At 46.6% G+C, this 10043-nt stretch overlaps 1 long non-coding RNA gene across 1 annotated transcript; it reads left to right on the forward strand.

Moving 5' to 3' along the window:
• Nucleotides 1-6906: 6906 nt before the first annotated feature.
• Nucleotides 6907-9072, forward strand: LOC125914123 (uncharacterized). Its single transcript, XR_007455207.1, has 2 exons — nt 6907-7500; nt 8208-9072. It is a non-coding gene; the product is annotated as an uncharacterized LOC125914123 (long non-coding RNA).
• The last annotated feature ends 971 nt before the right edge of the window (nt 9073-10043 follow it).

Below are 10043 nucleotides of genomic sequence, written 5' to 3' on the forward strand. Positions count from 1 at the left end.
CCCCCTCACCTTTCTTTTTTAAATTTTTAAATGTTTGTTTATTATTGAGAGAGAGCGAGCGAGAGAGAGCAAGGGAGAATGAATGGGGGAGGGGCAGCGGGAGAGAGGGACCCAGGATCCAAAGAGGGCTCCGTGCTGACAGCAGATCTCAAACCCGCAAGCCACAAGACCATGACCCGAGCTGAAGTCAGATGCTTCACCAACTGAGCCACTCAAGCACCCTGTACCTCACCTTTTTTTTTTTTTTTTTTTTGAGAAAGTCTTTATTTCTCATTCATTTTGTAGGATAATTACACAGCATACAGAATGTATGTTGGTGGTTTTTTTATTCCCTCCAAACACTTTAAATATTTCACTCCACTCTCTTCTTGTTTGTACACACTAAAGATAAAGTGGAGGGGACAAAAGATGCCTCAAAGTCAAGGGGAAGCAGGAGGGGGTGGGGTCAAGCCCACAGGGGCGGTAACCCCGAAGGGAGAAGAAACATCTTGTGCTCTGAGAAGGAAGAAAGCTGACAAGAGGTGGGCAGCACACTTGAGATGGAGGACAGGGACCTCAGGAACTCAGCTCCTGCTGTACCCCAACCCCAGGACTCATCATGCTCGACCGTGTTTGTCTGTGGATGTGTCTGTCTTTAGGGCAAGTAGGTAGGAATCCCAAGAAAGCCCAAGAAAGGAATCCCAAGAAATCCCAAAAACCATGGCTCTTCTCTTGTATGTCAGCCTTGTATCCACAGTACCTGTCATAGCACCTGGCAAATAGGAGTGGATTAATAAATTTCTGTTGAAATGAATGAATGATGTAGAAAAGTATTGTTCAAAAGTAGCCAGAACCGGGAGGGAGGTTGGGATTGTACAAAGTACAGAGGTTTGCTACAGGGTTTGATATGCAGAATGGGGTAATGAGGCCCTCGGAGGTGACTACATAAATCTACACCAAAATCTCTGCTAAGATACACAAAGAATGACCAAATTTTCCTTTATCACAGAAAATATGTAACTTTCTCTAGGAGTGCTTTGTGCTCTCTCTCATAGAAATGCAAATTAGAAACCCCAAGTGTACATAAATTCTTAGTACGGTTTCTGAGGAGAAGCCTTGGGAGAAAGCAATACATATTTCAAACTTCCAGAGTAACCTGAGGGTCAGGTTTGCAGACAGCACTCTGTGAGAACAGAGGAGATGAAAAGGCACACTGCATTTCTCTGAGTGCAAGTCACCATGGATTGAAAGAAGCATTATTTTTTATCAACCACCCAGAAAAAAGTGTTGTTAATTAAGTGAAGATGTAACATTTTTCCTTATCATTCACCATTTTTATTTTATACCTATTGAAAGAGACTCTTTGGACCTCCTTAGGCGCACATTTATATCTTTCACTCTTGTGTATAAGCAAAAAAGGGGAAAAAATACACAAAATGGATTCCTAAAGCAATGACAACTATTTTATGAATGCTGCCTGGTCATTAGTGAATTTAAGACATGTCCTAATTTCAGGAAATTATACTCAAGAAATGCGTATCTTAGAAATAATGAAATATACCAATACCATTTAAGCCTATACAGGTTTGCTCTCATTATATTGACTAGGAAGAAGTAATAGGCTTTACTTATTGTTAATCACAAAGTGTGCCGGCAGTGTCCCTGAGGTGAAGTTCAGCTCTACACCAGCACCCCCAGCCATGCAGGACCTCCCCCAAGAGGTGCTGGTGTATCCACCACTGGTCCTGACAGTGGCCCATGTTCCAAGCTCCTCTCTAGGAAAGGTGTTGCCTCAGCTGGCCCAGTCACTGCCTTTCCTCTAACCTCAGTGGTCTTCCCGGCAGACCCCCAGAGCGACCGAGGGCCTCTTCTCCTCCTGCCCAGGCCTTTCCTATATGGTCCAGGGGTGGCCGAGGAGGTGGCGATTGCCCAGGCCTTCAGTGCTACCTATTCATCATGGCGGCTCATCAGATCTGGCCTGCCTCCTGGATGCTCTCCCTGGGATGTGGGGTACATGGAGCCTCTTGGGCCTCAAGGTGTGGGAGGCGGGGAAGAAGTGTCACTCAACAGCCAGCTTTTCAAACTCAGGTGCAAAGGGGGCTCTTTCACAATTCTCTAATTTCCCAGGTTTGCTTTTTGAAATCTGTAACTAGGGGAGGAAAATCCAGGTCTTTTCTGGAAAAAAAAAAAAAATACGTGTGGTTTACACACAATTCATGATTTATGGAGTCCTGTCAAACCATGCTGTTTAAAACATGTTTACAAAGCCTCCTGTTAATGACCCACTTGTCCCTTTCCTGAAAGAGCTGGGCAAAGTGACAAGAACTCCAGGCTGGCCAACGGGCCTTGCTCCTGAATGACATAACCTCAGAGGGAGCCGCTCAGCACTGCAGTCTTCCCTTCCTCCCATGCAGGCCTTGACCTAGGAAAGTCCAAACAGTTTAACTCAGAGCCTTCAAAAGCCTCCAACTGTTTGCACTGTCAGCAAAGATGCTTGCAAAACTCATTCATCCACTCATCCCCTTATCCACTACTTCTTGAATGAGCTCCCAGTATGTGGCAGGAACTGAGCTAGGCCCTGGGAACAGAGCAGGCAATGGCACAGAAGACCTCAGTGTTCCCTGGCAGGGATCACTCCCCTGGGAGAGCCATTCTTAAGTTCATGCATGTTTACTAGAATTGAATTAAAATAAAATAAAATAAATTATATTGTACAATTATTGTATTCTGCCAAGTTCAGGTGGCAGCTGCATGGCAGATGGCTAAGATTCCAAATGCTCACTCTTAGCAGACCAGATTTGAACTTCAGCTTTGTCACTGACTTGGTGGTGGGTAAGCGTAGTAACAAGGACCAATGGTCACAGTAAGTTGTTCAGGGTAAAAGCAGAATATAAAATGACGAGTATTATATCCCTGTCTTAGTTTATGTCTTCACATATGTACATACACTTAGAAAGTAGCCTGGAGGCCAAACGTGGAGGATCTAACGAGGTTCTTCCCGCCCCCTCCCCCAATCCAGGCTGATGAAATTACTACTGCCTTTTCTTTTTCTCTTTATACTTATTTAATACTGTTCAAGTTCTCTTCAGTAAACACGTTTGTTCAACTAAGTTTTGTTAGCCTGACTATATTCTAGGCATCTTCCTAGGCACTGAGCGTTAATGGTGAAAAAACCAACAGCCCAGTGCCTGTCCTGATTGGGATTCCAGTGTTGAGATCAGGAAGAGCAGCAAATGTCTATGCATCATATAATTTACATGTATGTGCCTGTGTCTCTCATCACATAAACACCCCCCCCACACAACAGCGCTAAATGTGCAAACACCTCCGTACACATCAAGAGTTCGCCCAAATTAATGAAGATTTTAAGTTACAAATTGATAAATGAGTCAGGGTCCCATGCAAATATATAGAGATTTTTGACTCAATTTTTTTCTCCTAAAATTTTTTTTAAAAATATTTATTTATTTTTGAGAGAGAGAGAGAGACAGAATGCAAGCAGGGGAGGGTCAGAGAGAGAAACTGAAGCAGGCTCCAGGCTATGAGCTGTCAGCACAGAGCCCGATGTGGGGCTCGAACTTGGGAACCGTGAGATCAATACCTGAGCTAAAGTCGGATGCTTAACCGACTGAGCCACCCAGGCACCCCTCTAACAAAGGAATCTTGAGAGACACCCATACTTGAAAGAATATTCCTGTGTCCTGAAAAATTAAACCCAGATCATTGAAACTGCAACTCTGATTGGTAATCTTACTTATTAATGTGTTAATAATGTGTGGACTTGGTAACACTATATTAATCTTCCTGTCTCCAGCAAAGTATAAATGATTATGAATTTTCTTGGCTAAGCCAGAAGAGTTCAATGTATAAAGTGCTTTGTAAGTGTTCAGAATTAATCCAAGCCCTTTTCAGCCTTAAGCATTCCACCCTGACACAACCTGATGAGGTAGACTTTTAGGGCTCCCATGCCCAGTTCCAGTGTTTGGGGGCGTTCTCCACATGCATCAGCAAGCAGTTCTCAGACCCCAACAGGTTGTACAAGAATTCCTCTCAATTCTGACACTCTCTTCCCAAAGATGGCTCAGATCTTACATGTTAAAGACTCAGTCCTATAGGACTACACCCCAGGTCAGTCCTATAGGACTACACCCCAGACTGTTATGTGTGCTTCTCACTGACCCACTGGATCAGAGGTTCCAGTGACTCCTTCTTGGGTACGATTATTTGCTAGAGTGGCTCACAGAACTTGGGGAGAACACTTATTCACATTTACCAGTTTATTAAAGGATACGAAAAAGGATGAAAATCAACAGCCAGATGAGGAGATATATAGGGCAAGGACTGGGAAGATAGCACGGGCTTCCACACGCCCTCCAGGCCCACCATTTTCCCAATGTTCACCAACCCCAGCAGCCCTGCAAGCCCAGCCATTTTGGGTTTTTATGGAGGCTTCAATGCATAAGGATTAATGAAATCCTTGGCCATTGGTGACTGATTGAACCCTCCAGCCGTTGACCCCTGCCTGGAGGTCAGGAGGAGGGAATGAAAGGTCCATTCCTCTAATCACATGGCTGGTCCTCCTGGTGATCAGCCCCCATCCTTAGTGAGGTCCAAAGATCACCTCATTAACCAAAGACACCACTGTCACTCTCAACACTCAGGAAATTCCAAGGGCTTGGGAGGCAGGCACTGTGAAAGACCAGATAAAAACCACACATATTTTCATCATCTGAATGACCAAATTTTTATTTCTCAAAAACACGACAGTATCTCAGGTAGGTATCACTGTCTTTCTCATTTTAAATTCATGAAACTGTTTCTCATTCCTTCCTCTGTCCCTGCATGTATGGGACCTACGCTTCACATGCCATGCTTGGCCACGGTACCTGTGGGGCTTGTTTTTTAACTTTGGTTTTCTGACTCTTCATAGCCTTGGCGTTCTTCTCATCCACTTAAATTAATTGTAACAGAGAAAAGGGAGGTGTCTGAGGCCTCTCGACAGCCTGGTCACACGTGGCCAAAAGAGGAGGGGTAGCATCTAATGTATTATGGAAACCAGGTCACTTTTGAGAGTGAAAGGGGTTGTCACTATGTATTAAGCCGGCACATTGGGCCCTAACGGAGACGGTCCCTGCAAGCTGGGACGCAGGGACTCATGGGAGACTTGGGGGTGTCTCTTTAAGGCCTGGAGAGTGTCATACCACCATGCCAGGACGGCTTTCTTTTGCAGGAGACACAAGGGGAAAGAGCCACCTGCCACTATTGTCTATTGTTGTAAGCATGGCCTTGCAGGGAACGGAGTGTCCCTCCAAGAAGCTACAGTACACAAGTAACAAAGGAGGAGAACTTGCAGTGCTTCCCCAGGTCCCTGTGAGGGGCCCCGCTCCGTGTCTAGACATTGTTGTCCTTGCTCTCTCTGCAATGTTTCTACCAAAGAAAGCAATGACTTGAATGATGTCGGAAAGTGGGCAGTGGCTTTCCAGCACGGAATGGCCCCAAAGGGAGTGAAAGACTTGTCAGAGGGGTGATCACTGGACCAGGATATCTGCCCTGGGGAATGTGGGAGGAGGGGTGTGGGCATCACATGGCCTCCTCTGTGAAGCGGCCCCCCGAGTTCCCTGTCACCAAGGGCTGTGGAAGGTTGATAACTGCCCCTCTCCCCACATGTCTACTCCTAGGACCCAGGGAGCCAAAGCTGCTGAGGGTCCTGGCCTGGGCAGAGCTCATGGACCCTATCTTTCCCAGGTAATGATTTGTATGCAGATTATCTAAATGTCACTTAGCATTGCCTTGGATAAGAGAACCACAGGGACAGAGAGATCCTTTGACAGTTGTCTGCCTTACAACATTCATCTCATTGTATCTGCAAGAATTAACATAACGCCAGACCCAGAGAGAGGCATCACTCCCAGAGTGGCAGGCTCCAATCTAAGAGTGATATCCTCACACCAGTGCAGTCCTTGCCTGATTTGCTTCGTCCTGGGTCAGCCTCTCCTCTGCCACGTCCTGCTCAGAACTCCTCCTGTCCTGTAACAAATCCAAGGTCCACATCCTGCTTCGTTTCTGGGTGACTTTGGGAGCACGGGGCCCACCTCCCTCCTGGCTGTGATTCACCATCTTCCCAGCTCTGCGCTGTCCAGCCTCCAGGATTTGCTTGCATCAGCTTGGAGGCCCTAGCATCTCCAGTGTCTGCTCATATACTTCTTCTCCCAGACACAATTGGGGCAGAACCCCTGAGCTGGCGCTCCCTGGCAGGGGCCTTCCTTGCCCTACTACCGTCCTCAGGTGTCCAGCCCTGGAGCCCACTGTAAGGAAGACACTGGATGCAGGTCTATCCTCTAGGTCCCCCATCATTGCTGCCACATTACACATCCATAACTCTCTCATCTCCAGGGAAATCCAATGACCTGAAACTTTCCCTTTCTCGTGAAGGGGCAGTGATGGGTAGGTTGGTGAGTGGACCATGGCCTCCACCAGGCTAATAGCGCCTGTGTGCAATTTTTTCCCAGCATAATCTTCCTCAACTCCCACAGTGAAGCCCAGTCCTGCTTTTCCAGCTGAAACAGCTGTATCATCACAACCGCCCATCTTGGGCAGCATCCCAGCTTTCTCTGCACCCTTCCTGAATCTTCTAGTCTGATAACTTAGCAGCTGGTGGGCTATTTCCTGATCATTTCTTTAAAAATGTTTATTATTTACTTTTGAGAGAGGGAGAATGGCAGAGAGAGAGACATGGAGAGAAAGAATCCTAAGTAGGGTCCATACTATCAGTGCAGAGCCCAATGCAGGGCTCAACAAACTCATGAGCCAGGAGATATGACCTGAGCAAAAGTCAGGAGTCAGATGCTTAACAGACACAGTCATCCAGATGCCCTTTTCCTGACCATTTTATAATGCATCCTTCCCATGTGACACTGTTATCACATTTCTACACTGCAGTTCCTCGGTTGTAACCTGCCATTAGGAGCTTCCATAGCAACTGATCAGGGTCGAGTCCACCCACTGGGTGCTGGAAGCTCCATTTTCCTGGTTGTCTGTCCTTCCTCTCCAACTCCTGCTCCCTGGGGTCCCAGCTCTATCCTGAGCCACCCCTTTAATGGAGCCCCTGCTGCTCCTCCATTTGCCTTGTGTTCTCTCATTCTTCGGGCAATCAATTCTCCTTTCTAATTTTGATTACCCTGCACAGCATTTTTCAATGCACTATTGTGTGGGGAAGAAAACCTTTCTTACCAGGAGTGACACTGGAAACAGGCAGAAATTTCCAAGTTTGCTACACGCCTCAAAGCTGCCAGATTGCACAACCTTGGAAAGTAGACGGGCGTGAAGAAGGAGCCTGATGTTCTGGATGCTGTGTGCTGGCCAAAAGGAATTTCCCAAATCTCAGTGTTTTTGCTTCACACCTGCTTTCCCACCCACTCCCCTAGCAGAGTGTCAGTATATATAGTGCCAGCCCCCCTCGCAGGCAGGAGACACGGGCAGCTCAGCCTCACCAGGAGCCTCGGCACGAAGGGACAGCCAAAGGTGAGGTGCTAGACTTTCCTACACTTTCCTTCTTTGCAGATTCTCTTACCCGAAGGCGTTCTTTCGCTGTGTCCTCACTCTCTGCTTCCTTCCTGAATCTACCCTCCTGGCAATTTGAATTCTCCAGATGTGAATACTTTCTGGGATTGGGATTTGGTCGTGTACTTTCTCTGTGGGAGTCACGGATGGGTAGAGCAGGCGTTCTGCAAATATGTGTGCAATGTCCCACAATCCTCATTTTACAGATGGGTACACGGTCACGAAATCCCCAAAGGCCTCTTTGGAAACTTTCTGGACAGCGGGTTTCAGGGCTCCTAGGGGACGACTGAAATGGCAAGTGGTTTATATTAGAAGCGCAGCGCGATCTCTCATACCGGGATTCCTATGGGGCAAATGGCAACGGAGAACTGGACCCTCTGTTCTATGTATCGTGTGTCACCTGCGTATATATGTGTATACACATTGCCTATTTCTTTCTACCTACATTTATACACACATGTGTATATACACGGGTGTATACGTACACATATGTGTGTATATATGCAGGTATGTGTATAGATAAATAGATATCGGTAACATCTAATAATAAGTAGGTGTAGGTAATAGGTGAGATACAGGTGTGGGTCCACGTGCCTCCCCCCGAAAACCCCAAACCAAACCAAACCAAAAGTGTGTCCTCCTTGTGTGTCTCTGTGACTCTGCTGCAGGATGAAGCTTTTCGTGGGCATCCTGTTGTGCTCCCTGGTCCTGGGCGTCAGCAGCCAAAGATGGCTCACGTTCCTCAAGGAAGCTGGTCAAGGTAAGGACCAAAGGATGGCGGTCCGGGGAAGGCAGCAACTGGCCCCCCACCAGAATTGACCACAGTGGAGGCCACATCCCCACAGGGCAAAGGCCACAAGTGGGAAGAAAAGCAGCACGGTTTGCAAGATAGCAGTTTCCCAGGCTTTTTTGAACAATTGAACCACATCTGGCATTATAACTTTGTGTATATTTAAGGTGAATGCATGTTAATGACACATTTGTTTACTTAATATGATTGGCATTGTGGCTATAGAGAGCACCTCTATCACGTGACAAAATTATCCTTTCCCTTTACTAGTTGAGATAATTAAGTTCTAGACTGTAGCAAGTTTGCTAATTATGATACGGTATTGATTTGCCTTCATTTTACTGTGCGCTAGATGTCTAGAGCTTATTTTCTACTGGTGGTTTTTCCCCTTAAATGACATGTGTCCTATCCCTCCAGCCCTGGCCCTTCTGGCCAGCATTGCACTGTTCCATGGGGATCCCCAGGACGAAGGTCACATAAGCTTTGGGTTTTAACTTGCAGCAGAGCAGAAGACATCTGGGGTCCAGGGCGCCTGCTCCCCACTCACAACTGGGACTCCATTGCCACCTAGTGGGAAACCGGGGACAGCTCATTGCTGTGTCTCAGCCATGAAGTGGGTGCATCAAACTTGTGCTCTTAGTAACTACAACCAACAGTAGCTGAGCTTAGCCTGTCCCAGGCACTGTTCTAAGAGCTTTACATGTATGAATGAATCCTAGACAGTAGAAATAATAAACACATAAAATGAAGATAAGGCATTACATGGATATTACATAAACTATGATTACACTCGACACTAGGTCTTTCTCTTTTGCCTACTACGTTACTTTTTTTTTTTTTTAATGTTTATTTATTTTTGAGAGAGAGACAGAGTGTGAGCAGGGGAGGAGAACAGAGACAGAGGAGACACAGAATCCAAAGCAGGTTCCAGGCTCTGAGCTGTCAGCACAGAGCCCGATGCAGGGCTCAAACTCACGAACTGTGAGATCGTGACCTGAGCTGAAGTTGGACATTTAACTGACTGAGCCACCCAGGCACCCCATACATTACTTTTTTAAAGTCTGCATTTTATGTAGCCTGCTCAGATTCCTTCAGTCTGTAACTGTCTGATCTTCCTCTTAGCTTAGTCGCTTTACTGTTTTTGTCCCAGCCTTCCGAAGGCCCAGAGAAGTGATAGCATATTGAACACCTACAATCTTCTAGAAGTTATACGCGCATTTTTCTCAGTACATCTGCATAACCACCCTGAGGATGGCAATATACTGCATTTACTGGGAGGACACTGACTTTAGAGCTGAGGGACCAGTTGTACTTTTTCTGCGTCTGATGACCTGTTTTTGTAAATCTCTCTAGGAGAACTCCCCTTTACCACCTGCTGCTTGACTTCTGACAGTTGCCTGGGTGCCAAACATGCCCCAGACTTTCAGAAATACTTAGGACCAAGTTGTCTTCAAGCTGCCCACAGGGATGAATTTCTCCCCTTGACCTGGTTGGGAGCCCTCTGGGTCAGCAGCCTCCCTCTGACTTGCCTTTGTTCTGATGTCCCAGTCACAGGGTTCCCTGCGTCTGTCCAGGTAGAGGTCATCGCAGGACAAAGCATCCTTTAAAGACCATCCCACCTCTTGTTCACACACATCACACACAGCCAAACATAAAGTAGCAACAGTACTCAGAATGGAATCAAGCAGAATAAAACGCACCAAGGGTGCTTCTC

This window comes from Panthera uncia, chromosome D1 (assembly GCF_023721935.1).
Source record: "Panthera uncia isolate 11264 chromosome D1, Puncia_PCG_1.0, whole genome shotgun sequence".
In the NCBI taxonomy this organism is placed as follows: Eukaryota; Metazoa; Chordata; class Mammalia; order Carnivora; family Felidae; genus Panthera; species Panthera uncia.